Raw genomic sequence first — 22,788 nt, 5'->3', positions numbered from 1 at the left:
AGAAGTTCCTAATTTATCTGTCTCAGCTACTTCAATGGCAAACAAAGGAGGAACTTTGCTGCTTCCAGAGCAAACACAGGAGAATGCTTAAAGTTGGGATAAGCTAAATGTATTGAAATGAATATCATTTGGTTTCTTGTAATTTGTTTAGTCATTGGAGTTGAACTCTTTTTTATACAGATATCTTATCAATTTTGGACTTTGTACTCTTTTACTAATTTTTATGCTTTTAGTTTTTTTTTTGTGTGTGTGTTGGGGGGGGGGGGGTACTTGTTATATTATTAACATTAATCCAAAAGTATCCGTGAAATCTATGGAGAAGAGTAGGGGTGTGCATTCGAATCGGTTTATCGATAAATCGAATCGATTATTTATTATCGAAATCGAAATCGAAAAAATCGAAACCTTATTGAAACGATAACGATAAGCATATGTACAAATCGATAATCGATAAGTAATTATCGATAAGGTCAAAATCGAATCGATAAATCGAATGCACACCCCTAGACTGTAGACACTTGTTAAATGAGTAATTACCTATTTGTGTAGATTAATATAACTTACAGAATGTATATATATTCCGCTACTATTTTGAAAGCGGCTATACAATATTATTTTCCCTAATCTATACCCTTTCCTTTACCCTAAGTCCCTCACCCTATTATTTCCTCTACCACATTTAAGGAATGATCATATTTAAAGATCAAGGGAATGAAGTTCAAATTAATGGAAAACAGAATTAGCCGTGATGATGTGTTTTGTTTTATTTTATTTTTTTTATACCGTTGGAGTGTTGGTGGCATACATTTGATCCCTTACTTTAGTTTTGTTGCATGTGCTTGTTGACATAATTTTTATATTATAAATGGTGTTCATCTTATTTTAGCTTCTTTTTGTCCATATTAGTTAGGCGCGTTTATAGCGATATACTTTTCGTGGAATCCCGCAAATTTTCTTATTGGTGTAATCGATAACCGAATCGATAAGCCCCCAAAATCGATAAATCGAAATAGAAAAAATCGAAACCTTATTGAAACGATAACGATAAGCGTATGTACAAATCGATAATCGATAAGTAGTTATCGATAAGGGTCAAAATCGAATCGATAAATCGAATGCATACCTCTAGAGAAGAGAGAAGAAAGTATTTTCGTTGCTCATGTTAAAGAAAGTATCTCTAATATCCTAACCATTTAGGGCCCATGCTATTCTCACCTAAAATAAAGGTAAATTGACATGACAAGTACCAATTGCAATTTAAAAGAGATTAGCGGATAAAAATATTAAATAAAGTAATATGCTAACAAAAATTTATATTAACAATGTAATAATATTAAAAATTAAATAATACAATAAAGAAAAATACAGAACAAAATATTTTATTCGATAAATGTGATGATCCGACATGTCATCTAGAGTTTTAACCCTTAATTCTATATTTCAAATACTTAAATAGCTCCATTTATCCTTCCTCCATTTGCGTGCGCAGTCCGTGTCTTCTTCCAGAAGGTTTTTATGTAAAAAGTTGATTAAAATGTGAAATCGTGTCTTAAAACTCATTTGAGTTGGCTTCGGTCTACATTTTGAGCAAACGGATCTGGATACGTATTTTGACAGTCTCGGTGGGTCCGTATCATGATTTAGAACTTGGGCGTATGCCCGGAATCGAATCCGGAAGTCCCTAAATTGATTTATTGCAATTTGTTGAAAATTATAGGTTTAAAAAGCTTAAAGAATTCATAAATTTGATCGTAGTTTGACTTTATTGCCACTGGGTTCGGATTTCGGTTACGGAACCTAGTATAAGTCTATTTCAGTATTCATGACTTGTCTGTAAAATTTGGTGCAAAACGGAGTTCCGTTGACGTGATTCGTACGGCCGGTTGTTAAAATGAAAGTTCTTAAGTTTTATTGAAATTTTCATTTGTTTTGGTGTACGATTCATAGCTCTAGGTATTATTTTGGTGTTTTGATCGCGCGAGCAAGTTCGTATAATATTTTTGGACTTGTGTGCATATTTGGTTTGGATCCTCGAGGGTGAGTTTCGGATAGGCTACGGATTTTTTTTTTGAATTTAGAAATTTTGGTTTTCTTAACTTCTGCTGGTTTCTAGTACTTCCTAATTCGCGATCACAAAGTAAGTCCCGCAATGGCGAATGCTAGTTTGGACTGGGGATGATTTTACTCAGTGCGAACGTGAGGTTTTGGTCGTGAACGCGGAGCAGTGGGAGGACTGCCCTTTGCGAACGCGACCTAACCAACACGAACGCATAGAACTAGAGAGGCGGGGGCTGGGAGATAGATTTACTCTACGCAAACGCGAGCCCATGCTCGTGAACGCGGGGGTGAGTTGGGCTAAGCCTACTCGAACACGTAGAGCAATTCGTGATCACGTAAGCTAATCGAGCAGTGCCTTCGCGAACGCGTCAGATTTCTCGTGATCGCGATGAACACCTGATGCCCAGTCATTTAAACTTCTAAAAGACAGGATTTTACCCATTTTCACCATCTTTCCATTAGAGCTCAGCCTAGAGGCGATTTGGAGGAGAAAATTCATCATCCTTTCATAGGTTAGCATACTGTAACTCATTTTCTTCCATTTCTAACATCACCCGTTAATTTTTAGCCTTATCTTTTTCTTTCATGGTAGAAAACTAGAAATTTGGGAAGAATTGGGGGGGGGGGGGGGTTTGCAAATTCGGGATTTACACCTCAAATTGGGGTCGGATTTTGAAACTAATTTCATAATCAGGCTCGGGGGTGAATGGATTAACGGGTTATGGTCCGAATCTCGGGTTTTGGTGAAGCGGGCCAGGGATTGACTTTTTTTTACTTTTTGGGAAAAATATAAGAAAACCTAACTTTATGTATTGTTATTGATTCCCCTAGCACTAATTGATGTTATCGAGTCGTTTTTGGTTAGATATGATTAGTTTGGAGGCGGATTCTAGAGGAAAGGTCCCGGTAGAGCTCTGAGTTTATTGCGGAGTAAGGTAAGTGTTGGGTTTAACCTTAATTTAAGGGAATTAGGAACCCTTGAGCTATGTTCTATGTGAAACTCATGTGTTGCGGCGGATATGCGAGGCGACGAGTATATATACGCCGCGAAAGTACTTGTTACCTGTTTTTCAGCATTTCATTAATTGTTTCATCTCATGCCTTAACTGTTACGTGCTTCAAATGCTTTGCTACTTGTCACTTATTATTCTCGTGTTAAAAATGTTAGATTCTCCCATGCTTCCATGATTTACTGCTACTTGCCTTAAATGACTTACTTGTACCCTTAGTTGTCTTTTATTTGAAATGTCTTGTTGTTTAGCATTCATGTTAGTGAATTCTTACTTTGTGACGAGATTTCCTTTCTGGTTCTGCTTCATATCCATTAATTGTAGAGAACTCTTGTGATTTAAGTTGTTTTAGTTGCACTTATTGATTTATTCATACTGTACAGTGGGATTGGGTTGTCAGCGCAACATGTGAAATAAGGATGGATTGTTATGGCGAGATAATGATGAATTTATATTGATATAGTGGGATCAGGTTGCGCGCCGTAACATATGAAATAAGGGTGGATCAATATGGTAAAATAAGGGTGAGTTATGACATTGATTCTGATTATATGGTGGTATCGGGTTGCGCGCCGCATTATTTATTTATTTATTATTGTTGATTATTATTATGGTGGAATAAGGGAGAATTGTATTGTACGGAGGGATCGGGTTACCCGCCGCAATAGTCTATGTGTTTCTATTCCTTATTGTGTTGTGTTGGCTTCGGTACTTTTATACGAGACTCGAGGGATTTGTATTTCTGACACTTACTCGTTTTCCTTCGGAGATTAAGTTACTTTCATGTGTTAACTGCTTTAATTCGTTTTCGCATTTTCTTTCCTGTCATTATTTATTACTGCGCACAGGTTATTATAAGTGATTGCCTTAGCATCGTCACTACTTCGTCGAGGTTAGGCTTGGCACTTACAGAGTACATGGGGTCGGTTGTACTCATACCACACTCTGTAATTCTTGTGCAGATTTTGGTACTGGTCCCAGTTGTACGTGAGGTGCATCAGCTCGGATTATCACATTTGGAGACTTGAGGTAGATCTGCTGACATCCGCAGACCTTGGAGTCCCCTTCATTTTTCCTCTTTTACTATTCATTTCATTCGAAATAGTTGTATTTATTTCACACTCTATTTGTAGAACTTCTAGTAGCTCGTGCACTTATGACTCCATATCCAGGGTTGTACTTAGATATTTTGGTTGTTATACTTTTTTGAACATTTTTCCAGTTTTATTTCAGTTTTATTGGCTTTAATTACTTGAATTGTTTAAAAATGGCATAAGAATTACTTTTATGCTGGCATGCCTAGCAAATGAAATTTTAGGCGCCATCACGGTCCCGAAGGTAGAAATTTCGGATCGTGACAAGTTGGTATCAGAGCACTAGGTTACTTAGGTCTCACGAGTCGCGAGCAGGCTTAGTGGAGTCTGGAGGATCGGTTCGGAGACGTTTGCACTTATCTTCCAGAGGCTATGGAGTTTAGGAACAATTTTACTTCTATTCTTCTCTATCGTGCGATTTTATTCCATCATTGATGATTGAACTCTTCTATTCTTATTCTCTAGCAGATGGCGTGAACACGTACTGTATCTACAGCCGGACAGCAGCGGGAGCCCCCAGTGGCAGCTCATACTAGGGGCTGAGGTCGAGGCCGAGGCAGAACTCAGCCTAGAACTCGAGTAGCAGCACCAGTAGTGGAGCCTCAGGTGGATTTGGATGAGGAGGTTCCAGCTGAGACTGCACTTGTTGGACTAGCTTCAGGTCCTAGAGGAGTTCATCGCGACCCTAGTGCTTCAGGATGCTCTAGTCTGTTTGGTGGGCCTTATGTAGAGTGTGGCCCAGGCCGGTACATTCCCGGTGGCACCAGCCGTCTCTCAGGCTGGAAGAGGAGCACAGACTCCCGCTACTCACACTCTGGAGCAGATGGCTCCCTAGTATCAGACTCCAATAGCCCGGGGTAGTTCAGCTGGTTGTTCCGGCACAGGCCGGTGATAGGCCCGCCATGTCCTCTGAGGCTATATTAAGACTGGACAAGTTTACTAAGATCTTTCCAGTTCACTTAAGTGGTGCACCTTCTGAGGACCCACATGCTTATCTTGACCGCTGTCATGAGGTGCTGTGGAACATGGGTATAGTTGAGACCAATGGGGTCAATTTTGCTGTGTTTCAGGTGAGGGTTCTACCAAGAGGTGGTGGAGAGATTATATGCTGACCAGATCAGCACCTTCTGAGGACCCACATGCTTATCTTGACCGCTGTCATGAGGTGCTGTGGAACATGGGTATAGTTGAGACCAATGGGGTCAATTTTGCTGTGTTTCAGGTGAGGGTTCTACCAAGAGGTGGTGGAGAGATTATATGCTGACCAGATCAGCTCGCCTGCACTTACTTGGGATGAATTCTCACAGCTATTTCTAGAGAAGTTCCTCCCTGTCACCCCGAGAGAGGAGTACCGCAGGGAGTTTGAGCGCCTTCAGTCGGGTAGTATGACTGCTACTCAGTACGAGACCCGTTTTGTGGATCTAGCTCGTCATGGCATTATATTGCTTCCTATTGAGAGGGAGAGAGTGAGGATATTTATTGATGGACTCACTTACACTAACAGGCTACAGACTGCCAAGGAGACCGGAAGTTATATTTGCTTTCAGATGACTGCAAACATTGCTAGGCGGATCAAGATGGTTCGTGCTCAAGAGAGGGCGCAGGTGTCGGATAAGAGGCCTCGTCATTTTGGTGGTTTCAGTGGTGCCTCATCTGTAGGAAGGGGTACTTTTGGTAGAGGTCATCCTCCTAGGCCATTTCAGTCAGCGCTTTAGGCATCTCACAATGCTTCAGGGTGTCGTGGTACTTATGTGCCTTATTCTGGGCAGCTATCCTACGGTTCCCTATCAGCTCCTATCAGTGCGCCTCCGATTCAGAGTTATCATCGTGGTAATCCGGTCCGTTTGGGTCAGCCTCAGTTTCAGCAGCCACAACTGCGTGATGGGTATTTTGAGTGTGGTGGTATTAGGCATATCAGGAGGTCGTGTCCGAGATTATTGGGTGTCATGCCACAACAGAGTTCTCGTGCCATGATTCCGGCACCAGTTGCTCCACTACCCGCTCAGCCAGCTAGGGGCAGAGGTTAGGCAGCCAGAGGTGAAGGTCAGGCCGCTAGAGGTGGAGGCCAGCCAGCTAGAGCCCGTCCCAGAGACGTAATTTAGAGTGGTAGGGCCCAGCCCCGAATTTATGCTTTCCCAGCCAGGCTTGAGGCTGAGTCATCAGACGCTGTTATCACATGTATTGTTCCAGTTTGCCATAGATATGCTTCAATTCTATTTGATCCGAGCTCTAATTATTTCTATGTATCATCCTATTTTACTTCATATCTAGTTGTGCCTCGTGATTCTTTGAGCGCTCATGTGTATGTGTCCACACATGTGGGAGATTCTATTATTGTAAATCATGTTTATCGATCGTGTCTGGTTACTACTGGAGTCTTGAGACTAGCATAGATCTCCTACTTCTTGATATGGTAGATTTTGATGTCATCTTGGGTATGAATTGGTTGTCGCCTTATCATGCTATATTGGATTGTCACGCCAAGACGTTGACCTTAGGCATGCTGGGGTTGCCTTGATTAGAGTGGAGGGGAACTACTGGCCATTCTACCAGCAGCGTTATCTCTTATGTGAAGGCTCGATGTATGATCGAGAAGGGGTGTCTAGCTTATTTGGATTATATTCGCGATTCCAGTGCGGAGGTCCCTTCCATGGATTAGGTACCAGTTGTATGTAAGTTTCCAGAGGTGTTTCCTGCAGATCTGCCAGGGATGCCAGCCGACAGAGATACTGTATTATTTTGGCTCCGGGCACTCAGCCCATTTCCATTTCGCCATACCGTATGGCCCCGCCAGAGTTGAAAGAGCAATTCCAAGACTTTCTTGATAAGGGCTTTATTAGACCTAGTGTCTCGCCCTGGGGTGTGCCTGTGTTGTTCGTGAAGGAGAAAGATGGATCGATAGGGATGTGCATAGACTATCGGCAGTTGAACAAAGTCACTATCAAGAACAAGTATCCGTTGCCGAGGATTGATGACTTATTTGATCAGCTTCAGGGTGCCAAAGTGTTTTCGAAGATTGATTTGAGGTCTGGCTATCATTAGTTGAAGATTAGGGCAACCCATGTGTTGATACCCAATTTTTCTGTCATATACTTTTAAAATATGCATACACTTTCAAAATATAGTACATGCATTTACAAACATATACAAATTGTTTTATATTTTTTTTAAAGTCCTTAAATCCATTTATTTCTGTATTTTTTATTATATAAATACTCAAAATTATCCTTCATATTACTTTATGACGATTTAACCATCCAAATTCATTATTCATGCTCATATAAGTGTTCCAATATTTCAATTGCATTTTTTCAGTTACATTTTGCATTTTTAAAACTATAATTGTGTATTTTGCGATAATAGCCCACATATATGCATAGCCACATTATCTATGTAAAAAATGACTTTTTATATATTAACAATATTAAGTAATTATTTTAAATCACCTGCATGCATAAAAATTATTTTTTATCTTTTAATTAGCTATTTTTAAAATTACTTTTATTAAAAAATGGGTATTTAATAGCCCAAATTTTATACCAAAATTGGACCCCCCCAATCCAATTCAATTAAGAACAGGCCCAAATCTACCTAGCCCAAACCTAAAGACCTCTACCCGACCCAAACCACGTCTAGTCTCGGCCGTTGATCTCTGAGATCAACGGCTTCTATTCACTCTTTCCTTTTTTTTATTCTAAACGACCCCCTAACCCTAATCATTTTCCCACACCAGCCGCCCTTGAATCCCCTCTTCTCCGGCTCTCTCTGAGGCCCAACCCTAACCCTAAGTGCCGCCACCTAAACCTACCCCTAATCCCTTTGATTCCTACCTATTCCATGGGATTCCATGGTTGTTTCAGGCTTCTACTGGCCTCTTACCTCTTCTAGTTGTTTTATTTTCTTGTTTCGTAAAAGAGATCTAATCCAGATCTTGTTCAAAACTCTTTAAGAGTTTGCCTACGGTCATCTCCGTTTGTGAGTGTTATTATCTTGAGTTATATGGTTCGAATCTTTGGTTCAAAACCAGATTCTCTTTACCCCACTTCTTTTCCTCAAAACCCTAATCTTTTTAAACATGAATCTGTCTAGATCTTTGTAGATCTGGAGTGATTCTGAGTTTATTAGTAATTTTCCTTTAAATATTACTTGTTTCTTTTAGTGTTAATCGATTTTAGCACCTTGTTACATTAGGGTTTTTGCTTCCTTGTTATTTGTTGGTCAAATCTCTGTATATCTGAAGTGATTTCGAGTTTCTATAACAGTTTTTCTTTAAAGTCTCTATGATTTTCCTACTGTTAATCGATCCTAAAGTTTCCCAGAATTAGGTTTTCGCCTCGTTTGTTTTTGCAAAGGATTTTTCTGAAATTTCCTATGTGTTTGATTAATCTTTCTTTCATAATTGTGTTCCAGTCTTAATTGTTTGATTACTTCATTGTCCGCTCCAACATTTTGCCCGTTATTTCTTGAATAATTATATAATTGACCCAACTGTCTAGGGTTTCATTTTTGCTGAGATGATTTACTGTATTTTTGTCTGCTTTCCTTAATTCGGAGACTCTTAATTGACGTCTCTTGCCTATTAAGGGGCTGTTTGACCCGAGATTGGTCTCTAATTACTTGTGTTACCTTATTTATGTGATTAATTGCTTGATTTATGGTGTTCCAACCTTAATTGGCTGTCAGAATCACCACTTGCCTTATTTGAAACTCAATCCGAGTTATCTTTGGATATAACTCCCTGATTTTCTGCCCTGTCAAGCCTAATTGATTGGTTAATTGCTTCCCTTGATTTATTTGCAATGTTAAACTACCTTGCCTTATTTACTTTACACTACTCGACTCCTATAAATACATCACTCTGTTTTAAACACACACACACAGAGACCTAAGGAAAAACACATGTAAAAGCTCTTGCTCTCTATTACTATTTGTCTATCGCACTGTCTAGCACGCTGAAAGCCAAGGCTAGATATTGGATCCTATTTACTTCACTCTCCTACTTCAAATTCCTAACTGGTATGCCTCACTTTACTATTATTCAGACATATGTATGATTTAGTTTATGTACTTACTGCTCAACATGATCACTCGCATGTTACTAAATCAGTATGCTTCTTGTTCTCAATATGCCTACTTTCATGTCATTGAATTAGTATGTTCTTTGTTTTCAGCATGCCTATTTTAATAAAGACCTATGTGGTTTTCCTGTCTTCAATATGTCCACATGTCTGTTTCTATTAACTAAGACTTGTGCGTCCTCTACATGTCTACTTTCATGTCATTGGATCAATATCTTCTTTGTTATCATCATGCTTGTTTTGAACTAGACCTATGTGTTTGTTTTTAGCATGATTACTTTCATGAATCAGTAGGTTCTTTTTCATCAACATGCCTATTCTATTTGCTAGACCTATGTGTTTTTTTTTGCTTACAATATGTCTATGTGTCTTCCCATATGTCATTAGATCTATGACTGTTGTCCTGTTATATATATTCATCCCTGATGAACCCCTGATTAAGTCATGGTCTCTATTCCCTCAACTTGCTTGCTTTTATGTGTGATTGTATGATCCCAACATGCTACCTTATGATTGATACAAGACTGTATGTTCACCTAGTATCAATTAATGGACCAAGACCATAAGAAACCTTTGCTGAACTAATTGATCTTGTCTATTGTTGATTGAGTTCAAGGCTAAACTCCTTCTGCTAAATCTAGGCAATGTGAATTCTTGCTTTGTGACTATGTTGCTATTTTCAGAATATTTCCAACTGTTGTTTTCACTCCTGAACTGTTTTACTCCTTAATTATTTCTACCTTTGAACTGTTTTCACTCTTGGACCCCTGAATTGTTTTACTCCTAAAGTATTTTCCTTAAATTGTCACTACTATGTCAAGCACTCTCACTTCTACTCTTAGATTACTTAAGTTCTGCCCCTCCAGTGTGCGTACTGCCTAGAAATCCATGAGATTCCTCCGAACTATGGCACACTGGGCTTGGCCCTTCCACACAACACATAACTACTCTTCTATTTAAAAGGATCTTGGTGTGAGCATTGCCCGGGGTCCTTAAGGCCCTTGGGAACTTTGACGCACCAGGATACCCTTATTGGACATCATGAGACTATGGCATCTGGGTCTGTTTGAAGGCCTGGTATTTCCAGGTTCACTTTGGGCCTATTTCAGACTCCCTATAGTATAGCTTTTATTCATTACGTAATTCATTTATGGTTTGTAATAATAATCCTTGTAAACAGATATTGGGTAAATTAGTGGGGGGGGGGGGGGGGTTCTTATATGATTTTTGTGAGGGAAATTGGGTGGAAATCATGCCTTTAGGTTTACTATGCTTACATGCATTAGGAATCAAGCCTTAGGTTTATTATGTTTACTTGCTTTAGAAACCATGCTTTAGGATTGTTTGACATACTAGAAAATATGTTATAGGCTCATCACCTCATTTGCTACCAAATTCTGCTTCTGCATAATCGTGATCACCTTGAAATTCTGTTATTAAATTAGTGCTATATTCCTGCTTAGCAAAAGCGTCCATTCGTTATGTGCATTAGAGATCCTGCTTTAGGACTGTTATTGCATTCGCTTTAAAACCATATCTACATCGCATAAATCAGTAATTATCCTGTTTAAAAGCAATCACAACACCTAGATATCATGTTCTAGGATTAAATGTATGTAAACCAGCTCTATAATGTTCAGCACCTAGACCAGCATGCCTATAGGATTAAATAAGTTCAAAACTATTTGTTTTAAATTGATCCTGATTACATTTTAGACAACATGTTTATAGGGTATCTCCACCTAGGCAGGCCTGTAGGTAATTAAAATCTTATAAAAACTGGAAACTATGTTGTGCTTACTTGTAAACTGCCCAGGTTCAACAGATCCTAAAATCAGTAGGCAAACTGATTAGGTCTTTGACGTTTTGCCTTAACTCAATACTGCATATCCTTCGTTTATCATGCTCACCTAGATATCTTGTTCTAAGGCCTTTCTGAAATCTCTGAAATTTGTTGTTTGAGACGTGCACTTACTTGCTCTATTTGTGGAGGTAAAATGTGAGCCTTTTAACTGTTGTATCTTTGGTCTGGTCCTACATGTTTTGTTTGTCGCCTAGAATTTTCTCCTTTTAATTACTGTAGGAGAGTCTAGAACCACCTTAACTAGAAGTCCTAAATACCCCCAGGACTATATAAGTAAAGGGACGGGTAATGCACGCACAGGATACATTCTTAAGTTGTTGGAACGCTTTAGGCTATGACCAAGGGGAGGGTAATTGGGTAGTAAAGGATATGATGACCTGTGCGCTAATGCCACGCGTAACCCATCTATTTGAGGAAGGCTTACCGCGTATTGTACAGATGTGATCCTATAGGCCAACAAACCTAGGACCCCCTTTAAATAAACTTTATGTGTTTATGTGCTTTGTTTCTCTAATGACTAATTCACATAATTTGAGTTCCGCCGGGACCCACCGTTTTGGATGCCAAGAATATCAAGAAGATACTGAGAAAGATGGTAGAAAAGCACAAACAATGGCACGAGAAGCTGCCATTCGCTTTATTGGGATATCGTACCACAGTCCACACATCAATCGGAGCAACTCCCTACTTACTAGTTTATGGTACTGAAGTTGTTATTCCCTCTGAAGTGGAGATCCCTTCTTTGAGAATCATACAAGAAGCTGAGCTCAGCGATGCAGAATGGATAAGGAGTCGTTATGAGCAGCTAGCCCCATAGACGGAAAAAGGATGAATGCAGTGTGTCATGGGAAACTCTATCAGAAAAGAATGTGCAGAGCCTTTAACAAATGAGTCAAGCAGAGGCAGTTCACACCGGGGCAGCTGGTGTTGAAGAAGATCTTCCCGCATCAGGATGAAGCCAAAGGGAAATTCTCTCCCAACTGGCAAGGCCCTTACATGGTTCATAGAATATTGACAGGAGGATCCGTCATACTTGCAGAAATGGACGGAGAAGTCAGGCCAAAACCGATCAACTCAGATGCAGTCAAACGATACTATGTGTAACTATTTATGGTTTCACAAAATGATGTAAATTGAACTACGCTTGACCCGATTCCCGTTTAAGAGGGGATATGTAGGCAGCCCTGTGGGTTCGGTCATATCATAATAAAACTTTCATTCCCCCCCCCCCCCCAGAATTAGAAACTGGGGCAGAATTTTGAGGAGGACCCTCAAATTCCGGAGCTAGTCCACCCAATGCCATCATATGCCAGAAAGTCAGAAATCAATCCGAAACTGGGGCAGAATTTTGAGGAGGACCCTCAAAATTCTATAAGCAGGAGAGGTTGCAATGCCTCGGATCGTGTCACAATCACTGGTTCATCTAACCAATTTCTACAATAATATATTTTTTACGTCTTTGAAACTATGCATGCTTGCTTGTAAAATGACTCTGTTTAGCTAATGCTACCCCCAATGATTTGAACAGGACCTTCGAACCAAGCAAAGCAAGCCAAGCAAGCTGACGGAGGCACGAACCGACCTTCCCCCTTACAAAACTCAGGATTTTTCTTTGGGTGCAGGACTGAAGAATATACATGGCTCCCAGTCACAATCTTCATAACAACCGCGGTACTGAAATCTATTATCAGCTAAGAATACTCTGCTATCACCTGTTATTTATTCTATTTTTGCATGGGACTAAGCCCTGTCCCAAACCCTGCATGAGGCTAAGCCCTGCCTCCATTTTGCATAAGGCTAAGCTCTGCCTTCTATTTGCATGGGACTAAGCACTGTCCCGAATCCTACATGAGGCTAAGCCCTGCCTCCGCACCTGCATGAGACTAAGCTCTGTCTCCATTTGCATGGGACTAAGCCCTGTCCCGAATCTGCATGAGGCTAAGCCCTGCCTCCATATCTGCATAGGCTAAGCTCTGCCTTCCATTTGCATGGGACTAAGCCCTGTCCCGAATCTTGCATGAGACTAAGCTCTGTCTCCATCTGCATGAGGCTAAGCCCTGCCTCAATATCTGCATAAGGCTAAGCATTGCCTTCCATTTGCATGGGACTAAGCCCTGTCCCGAATCTGCATGAGGCTCCATATCTGCATGAGGCTAAGCCCTGCCTCCATATCTGCATAAGGCTAAGCTCTGCCTTCCATTTGCATGGGACTAAGCCCTGTCCCGAATCCTGCATGAGGCTAAGCCCTGCCTCCATATCTGCATAAGGCTAAACACTGCCTTCCATCTGCATGAGGCTAAGCCCTGCCTCCGTATCTGCATGAGGCTAAGAGCTGCCTCCATATCTGTGTAAGGCTAAGCTCTGCCTTCCATTTGCATGGGACTAAGCCCTATCCCGAATCCTGCATGAGGCTAAGTCCTGCCTCCATATCTGCATAAGGCTAAGCTCTGCCTTCTCTTTGCATGAGACTATGCTCTGTCTCCAATCTTGCGTGAGGCTAAGCTCTGCCTCCTATTTGCATAAGGCCAATCATCGCCTCTATTTGCCGAGACTAAGCGTTGTCTCTCCAGCTCTATCTGTTTGCTCCTCTTTCGGGCTAAGCTCTGCCCCCAACCTCACAAGACTAAGCCTTGTCTTGTTGATTATGCATCATATTCTTGCATCTCATGGGCTGAAACATCGCTAACTTGTCCAAAGGCGTCATTGTCTAAAGGCATCATCCTCATAGTCGGAAGACACCATGCCATGGCCTGAGGATCTCTCAAATTTGCATATCATTATTCAAAGGCGTCATGGTTCGGAGGCACCATTTCATGGCCCGAGAACATCATTTCATGGCCTCCGAATCTCCTATCTCACAATTCATGGCCCAGGACATCATAGTCTAAGGACGTCATCCGCACCGTCCAAAGACAATCTTTCATAGTCCAAAGGGAATTTGCATCACGTCTAAATTCTCGCAGTAATCTACGTACTTGCATGCATCATATTTTGAGTTTTGCAGGTAATCTAGGAGGTAACTGTTTTTCAAACAGGAGCAGCCTTCATAGCGGATTCTCATCGATTACCCATCCCACTCCGTGATATCCAGCTATTTTCCCTATAATACATCCATTACATTCCAGATTCGCGACATAACCCTATCCGACCTCACCCTTCACAAAAGAACCTTTTGATGAAACTAGCTACCATTCCTATAACAACTCCATCGGCTTCATTCACCAGTGGATCCAGAACTACACATGGCCTGATTCCTGTAAAACCAGGGATATGTAGGCAGCTCAAAGACAAGAGTTCGGCCTCTATTTTTCAAAACATCCCATTCGGTCAAAATCGGTCATCATTCTTTACCCGAAAAATCTTTCATCCTTCCCGGTTAAAGAGGGGAAGCTGTTGATATCCAATTTTTCTCTCATATATTTTTAAAATATGCATACACTTTCAAAATATAGTCATGCATTTACAAACATGCACAAATTGTTTTATATTTTTTTTAAAGACCTTAAATCTATTTATTTTTGCATTTTTTATTCTTTAAATATCCAAAATTATCCCTCATATTACTTTATGATGATTTAACCATCCAAATTCATCATTCATGCTCATATAAGTGTTTATATTTCAATTGCATTTTTTCAATTACATTTTGCGTTTTAAAACTATAATTGTGTATTTTGCAATAATAGCCCACATATATGCATAGCTATATTGTCTAAGTAAAAAAATGACTTTTTATATTTTTACAATGTTAAGTAATTATTTTAAGTCACCTACATGCATAAAAAAATTATTCTTTATCTTTTAATTAGCTATTTTTAAAATCACTTCTATTAAAAAAGTGGGTATTCAACAAATAGCCCCTAATTTTATACCCAAAATCGGACCCCCAATCCAATTCAATTAAGAACAGGCCCAAAATTACCCAGCCCAAACCCTAATGACCTTTACCCGACCCAAACCCCATCCAATCTCTGCCGTTGATCTCAAAGATCAACGTCCCTTATTCACTCTTTCCTTTTTGTTCTAACGACCCCCAAACCCTAATCATTTTTCCACACCAGCCGCCCTTGAATCCCCTCTTCTCCGACTCTCTCTAAGGCCCAACCCTAACCCTAAGCGCGACCACCTAAACCTACCCCTAATTCCTTCGATTCCTACCTATTCCATGGGATTCCATGGTTGTTTCAGGCTTCCTGGCCTCTTACCTCTTCTGGTTGTTTGATTTTGTTGTTTCGTGAAAGAGATCACAAAGAGATCTAATCCAGATATTGTTCAAAACTCTTTAAGAGTTTGCCTATGGTCATCTCCGTTTGTAGTGCTATTATCTTGAGTTTTATGGTTCGAATCTTTGGTTCAATACCAGATTCTCTTTACCCCACTCCTTTTCCATAAAACCCTAATCTTTTTAAACATGAATCTGTCCTGATCTTTGTAGATCTGGAGTGATTCTGAGTTTATCAGTAATTTTCCTTTAAAGATTTCTTGTCTCTTTTATTGTTAATCGATTTTAGCACTTTGCTACATTAGGGTTTTTGCTTCCTTTTTATTTGCTGGTCAAATCTCTATATATCTGAAGCGATTTCGAGTTTCCATAACAGTTTTTATTTAAAGGCTTTATGATTTTCCTACTGTTAATCGATCCTAAAGTTTCCCAGAATTAGGGTTTCGCCTCGTCTGTTTTTGCAAAGGACTTTTCTGAAATTTCCTATGTGTTTGATTAATCTTTCTTTCATAATTGTGTTCTAGTCTTAATTGTTTGATTATTTCATTGTCCGCTCCAATATTTTGCCCGTTATTTCTTGGATAATTGAATAATTGACCCAACTGTCTAGGGTTTCATTTTTGCTGAGATGATTTACTGTATTTTTGCCTGCTTTCCTTAATTTTGAGATTCCTAATTGACGTCTCTTGCCTATTAAGGGCTGTTTGACCCCAGATTGGTCTCTAATTACTTGTGTTACCTTATTTATGTGATTAATTGCTTGATTTATGCTGTTCTAACCCTAATTGGCTGTCAGACTCACCACTTACCTTATTTGAAACTCAATGCGAGTTATCTTTGGATATAACTCCCTGATTTTCTTCCCTGTCAAGCCTAATTGATTGGTTGATTGCTTTCCTTGCCTTATTTGCATTGTTAAACTACCTTACCATATTTACTTTACACTATTCGACTCCTATAAATACATCACTTTGTTTTAAACACACACACAGACCAAAGGAAAAACATATCTAAAAGCTCTTGCTCTCTATTACTATTTCTCTATTGCACTGTCTAGCCGGCTGAAAGCCAAGGCTAGATCTTGGATCCTATTTACTTCACTCTCCTATTGCAAATTCCTAACTGGTATGCCTCACTTTACTATTAATCAGACCTCTGTATGATTTAGTTTATGTACTTACTGCTAAACATGATCATTCGCATGTTACTAAATCAGTATGCTTCGTGTTCTCAACATGCCTACTTTCATGTCATTGAATTAGTATGTTCTTTTTTTTTCAGCATGCCTATTTTAACAAAGACCTATGTGGTTTTCCTGTCTTCAATATGTCCACATGTCTGCTTCTATTAACTACGACTTGTGTGTCCTCAACATGTCTAATTCATGTCATTGAATCATTATCTTCTTTGTTATCAACATGCATGTTTTGAACTAGACCTATGTGTTTGTTTTTAGCATGATTACTTTCATGAATCAGTAGGTTCTTTGTCATCAAGATGCCTATTCTATTTGCTAGACCTATGTGTTTTTTTTTGCTTACAATATGTCTATGTGTCTGCCCCTATGTCATTAGATCTATGACTGTTGTGCTGTTATAGATATTCATCCCTAATAAATCCCTGATTAAGTTGTGGTCTCTTTTCCCTCAACTTGCTTGCTTTTATGTGTGACTGTCTGACCCCAACATGCTACCCTATGATTGATATAAGACTGTACGTTCACCTAGTATCAGTTAATGGACCAAGACCATAAGAAACCTTTGCTGAACGAATTGATCTTGTCTGTTGTTGATTGGGTTTAGGGCTAAACTTCTTCTGCTAAATCTAGGCAATGTGAATTCATGCTTTGTGACTATATCGCTGTTTTCAGAATATTCCAACTGCTGTTTTCACTCCTGAACTGTTTTACTCCTTAACTATTTCTACCTTTGAACTGTTTTAACTCTTGGACCCCTGAACTGTTTCACTCCTTAATTATTTCTACCTTTGAACTATTTTCACTCTTGGACCCCTGAACTGTTTTACTCCTAAATTATTTTCCTTAAACTGTCACTACTATGTCAAGCACTCTCACTTCTACTCTTAGATTACTTAAGTTCTGCCCCTCCAGTGTGTACTACCTAGAAATCTATGAGATTCCTCCGAACTCTGGCACACTGGGTTGGCCCTTCCACACAACACATAACTACTCTTCTATTTAAAAGGATCTTGGTATGAGCACTGCCCGGGGTCCTTGAGGCCCTTGAGAACTTTGACGCACCAGGATACCCTTATTGGACATCATGAGACTATGGCATCTGGGACTGTTTGAAGGCTTGGTATTTCCAGGTTCACTTTGGGCATATTTCATACTCCCTATAGTATAGCTTTTATTCATTATGTAATTCATTTATGGTCTGTAATAATAATCCTTGTAGACAGATATTGGGGAAAGTAGTAAAAGGGGGTGATTCTTATATGATGTTTTGTGAGGGAAATCGGGTAGAAATTATGCCTTTAGGTTTACTATGCTTACTTGCATTAGGAATCATGCCTTAGGTTTATTATGTTTACTTGATTTAGAAACCATGATTTAGGATTTTTTGACATACTGGAAAATATGTTATAGGCTCATCACCTCATTTGTTATGAAATTCTGCTTCTGCATAATCATGATCACCTAGAAATGCTGTTATTAAATTACTGCTATAGTCCTTCTTAGCAAAAACGTCCATTCGTTATGTGCATTAGAGATTCTGCTTTAGGACTGTTATTGCATTCGCTTTAAAAAAATGTCTACATCGCATAAATTAGTAACTATCCTGCTTAAAAGCAATCCCAACACCTAGAGATCATGTTCTAGGATTAAATATATGTAAACCAGCTCTGTAATGTTCAGCACCTCGACTAGCAAGCCTATAGGATTTAATAAGTTCCAAACTGTTTGTTTTAAATTGATCCTGATTACATTTTAGACATCATGTTTATAAGCTATCTCCGCCTAGGCAGGCCTGTAGGTAATTAAAATCTTATAAAAACTAGAAACTATGATGTGCTTACTTGTGAACTGCCCAGGTTCAATAGATCCTAAAATCAGTAGGCAAACTTATTAGGTCTTTAACGCTTTGCCTTAACTCAGTACTGCATATACTTTGTTTGTCATGCTCACCTAGATATCCTGTTCTAAGGCCTTTCTGAAATATCTGAATTCTGTTGTTTGAGACGTGCACTTACTTGCTCTATTTGTGGAGGTAAAATGTGAGCCTTTTAACTGTTCTATCTTTGGTCCGTTCCTACGTGTTTTGTTTTTCGCCTAGAACTTTTTCCTTTTAATTACTGTAGGAGAGTTTAGAACCACCTTAACGAGAAGTCCTAAATACCTCCGAGACTATATAAGTAAAGGGACGGGTAATGCACGCATAGAATACATTCTTAAGGTTGTTAGAATGCTTTAGGCTATGACCAAGGGGAGGGTAATTGGGTAGTAAAGGATATGATAACCTGTGCGCTAATGCCACGCGTAACCCCTCTATTTCAGGAAGGCTTACTGGGTATTGTACAGATGTGATCCTATAGGCCAACAAACCTAGGACCCCCTTTACCCCGTTTAAATAAACTTTATGTGTTTATGTGCTTTGTTTTTTTAATGACTAATTCACATAATTTGAGTTCGTCCATGACCCACCGTTGTGGACTGCGAGGGGTGCCTAACACCTTCCCCTCAAGGTTATTTCGAGCCCTTACCCAAATCTCTGGTGATGCAAACCGGTTTCATGAGTTATCTGTTTTAGTTGCCCTAACGCAACTTAATCCGTTAGGTGGCGACTCTTCAAATTCCATACCCAATTCCCGAAAGGAAATGAGTTGTTCCCAATGAATGTCAAAACCCGGACTCCGCGAGGAAAAAGGGGGCGCGACCCCATGTCTCTAAGACAGCTTTTCGGACTCGGTATGGGAATTATGAGTTTCTAAGGATGTCATTTGGGTTGACAAATGCCCTAGAAACATTTATGTATTTGATGAACCAAGTGTTCAAGCCCTATTTGGATTCCTTTATGATTGTATTTATTGATATTATCTGGGTCTACTCCCGCAGTCAAAAGGAGCATGAGGAGCATCTTCGGATTGTACTTTAGACTTTGAGAGATAGCCAGTTATATGCCATGTTTTCAAAGTGTGAGTTTTGGTTAGACTCAGTCGCCTTTTTGAGGCACGTTGTATCAGTAGAGGGCATAAAGGTGGATCCTAAGAAGATTGAGGCAGTTCAGAACTGGCCTACACCTACTTCAGCTACAGAGATCCGGAGTTTCCTAGGTTTGGCCGGTTATTACCGCCGATTCACGGAGGGGTTTTTATCTATAGCAGCTCTATTGACCAGATTGATCTAGAAGGGTGCCCCATTCAGATGGTCGGATGAGTGTGAGTTGAGCTTTCAGAAGCTCAAGACTGCTTTGACTACGACACCAGTGTTGGTGTTGCCCACATGTTCAGGATCTTACAAGGTGTATTGTGATGCATCTCGTATTGGGCTCGGAGCATTACTGATGCAGCATGGTAGGGTGATCGCATATGCGTCGCGGCAGTTGAAGGTTCATGAGAAGAATTACCCTGTTCATGACTTAGAGTTGGCAGCCATTGTTCATGCGATAACTATTTGGAGGCACTATCTTTTTGGCGTGTCGTGCGAGGTATTCACGGATCATCAGAGTCTACAGTATTTGTTTAAGAAAAATTATCTCAATTTGAGGCAGAGGAGGTGGTTGTAGCTGTTGAAAGACTGTGATATCACCATTTTGTACTACCCCGAAAAAGCCAATATGGTGGCTGATGCTTTGAGTAGAAAAGCAATGAGTATGGGCAGCCTTGCATACATTCCAGTTGGTGAGAGACCGTTTGCATCAGATGTTTAGGCTTTGGCCAATCAGTTCATGAGGTTGATGTTTCAGAGCCAAGTCATGTTCTAGCTTGTAAAGTCACCTGTACTTCCTTGTATGAGTGCATCAGAGAGCGTCAGTATGATGATCCTCATTTGCTAGTCCTTAGGGACACGGTGCGGCACGGTGGTGCCAAGCAAGTTACGGTTGGAGATGATGGGGTTTTGAGGATGCAGGGTCATATTTGTATGCCCAATGGATGGGCTTCGTGAGTTGATTCTTGAGAAAGCCCACAGTTCCCGGTATTCTATTCATCCGGGTGCCGCCAAGATGTATTATGACTTGCGACAGCATTATTTGTGGAGAAGGATGAAAAAGGATATATTTGCATATGTAGCTCGGCGTATAAATTGTCAACAAGTAAAGTACGAGCATCAAAGACCTGGTGGTTTGTTCAGAAGGTAGAGACTATTAAGTGGAAGTGGGAGCGTATCACTATGGATTTTGTTGTTGGACTCCTACAGACTCAGAGGAAGTTCAACGCGGTATGGGTCATTGTGGACAGGTTGACCAAGTCAGCACATTTCATTCCACTGGCTGTTACCTATTCTTCATAGCAGTTGGGTGAGATCTACATCTGCGAGATCATCCGTCTTCATGGTGTGCCCGTGTCTATCATTTCTGATTGAGGTACGTAGTTCACCTCGCACTCCTGGAGGGCAGTACAACATGAGTTGGGAACGCAGGTTGTGTTGAGTACAACATTTCATCCCCAGACGGACGGACAATCTAAGAGAACTATTCATATATTGGAAGATATGTTTTGCGCTTGTGTTATGTATTTCGGGGGTTCTTGGCATGAGTTTTTTTTGCTTTTAGAGTTTGCCTACAACAACAACTACTAGTTGAGCACTCAGATGGCCCTCTATGAGGCATTATACGGGAGGCGGTGTCGACCGCCAATTGGATAGTTCGAGCGGGGGAAAGCTCGGTTGTTGGGTACAGATTCGGTACAGGATGCCTTGGATACACTCAAGATTATTCAGGATCGACTTTGCACAGCAGTCTAGGAAGAATAGTTATGCCGGCCGTAGATTTCGTGATGTTACATTCATGGTTGGAGAGAGGGTATTTCTCCAGGTTTCACCAATGAAGGGTGTGATGAGGTTTGGAAAGAAGGGGAAGTTGAGCCCTAGGTATAGCGGACCCTTTGAGATTCTTGAGAGAGTGGGTGAGGTGGCCTACAAGCTCGCATTGCCACCTAGTCTATCAGTAGTTTATCTGGTGTTCCATGTGTCTATACCCGGGAAGTATCACGGTAGTTCGTCCCATGTGTTAGATTTCATCTTAGTCCAATTGGACAAAGATTTGACTTATGAGGAGGAGCCGGTGGATATTCTACACCGGAAGGTCCGACAATTGAGGTCTAAGAGTTATCCTTTAGTTCGAGTGCAGTGGAGAGGTCAGCCGATCGAGGCAGCCACTCGGTAGTCCGAGTCCGACATGCGTAGTAGATATGCACACGTTTTCACCACTCCAGGTACTTTTCTATGTCCGTTTGAGGACGAATGTTTGTATGAGAGGTGGAGAATGTGATGACCGGATAGGTCATCTAGAGTTTTAATCCTTATTTTTGTGTTTTGAAACCTCAAATAGTTCCGTTTAGCCTTTCTCGATTTGAGTGCGCAGTCCGTGCTTCTTCCGAAAGGTTTTTATGTGAAAAGTTAATTAAAATGAAAAATCGTGCCTTAAAACTTATTTGAGGACTTGGGTCAACATTTTAAGAAAACGGATCCATATCCGTATTTTGACGGTCCCGGTGGGTCCTTATCGTGATTTGGGACTTGGCATATGCCCGAAATCTAATTCGGAAGTCCCTATCTTGATTTATCACAATTTGTTGAATATTATAGGTTTAAAGGCTTAAAGAATTCATAAATCTGACTGTAATTTGACTTTGTTGCTACTGGGTTCGGATTTTGATTCTGGAACTTGGTATAGGTCCGTTTCAGTATTTATAACTTGTGTGCAAAATTTGGTATAAAACGGAGTAGAATTGACGTGATTCGGATGTCCAGTTGTTAAAATGAAAGTTCTTAAGTTTTATTGAAAATTTCATTCGTTTTGGAGTCCGATTCGTAACTCTAGGTGTTATTTTGGTCTTTTGATCGCGCGAGCGAGATCATATAATGTTTTGGACTTGTGTGCATATTTAGTTTGGAACCCCGAGGGCTCGGGTGAGTTTCGGATAGGCTACAGATATTTTCGAACTTAGAAAATCTGGTTTTCTTAACTTATGCTAGTTTATGTATTTCCTTCTTTGCGATCGCGAAGTAAGTGCCGCGATCGCGAAGGCTAGTTGGGACTGGAGGTGATTTTACTTAGTACGAACGCAGGGTTTTGGTTGCGAACGCGGAGCAGTGGCGGGACTGCCCTTCGCGAACGCGACCTAACCAACGCGAACACATATTATTAGAGAGGCGGGGCTGGGAGATGGATTTACTCTACACAAACACGAGCCCATTGATCTCGCCCAAATCACACCTCAAATTGGTGTTGTGAAGCGGTCGATTGCAATAATATTTACCCAACTAGAAGTCGGGATCGAA

Source organism: Nicotiana attenuata, chromosome 7 (assembly GCF_001879085.1).
Source record: "Nicotiana attenuata strain UT chromosome 7, NIATTr2, whole genome shotgun sequence".
NCBI classification, from domain to species: Eukaryota; Viridiplantae; Streptophyta; class Magnoliopsida; order Solanales; family Solanaceae; genus Nicotiana; species Nicotiana attenuata.
Note: the sequence above shows the minus strand (reverse complement) of the source record.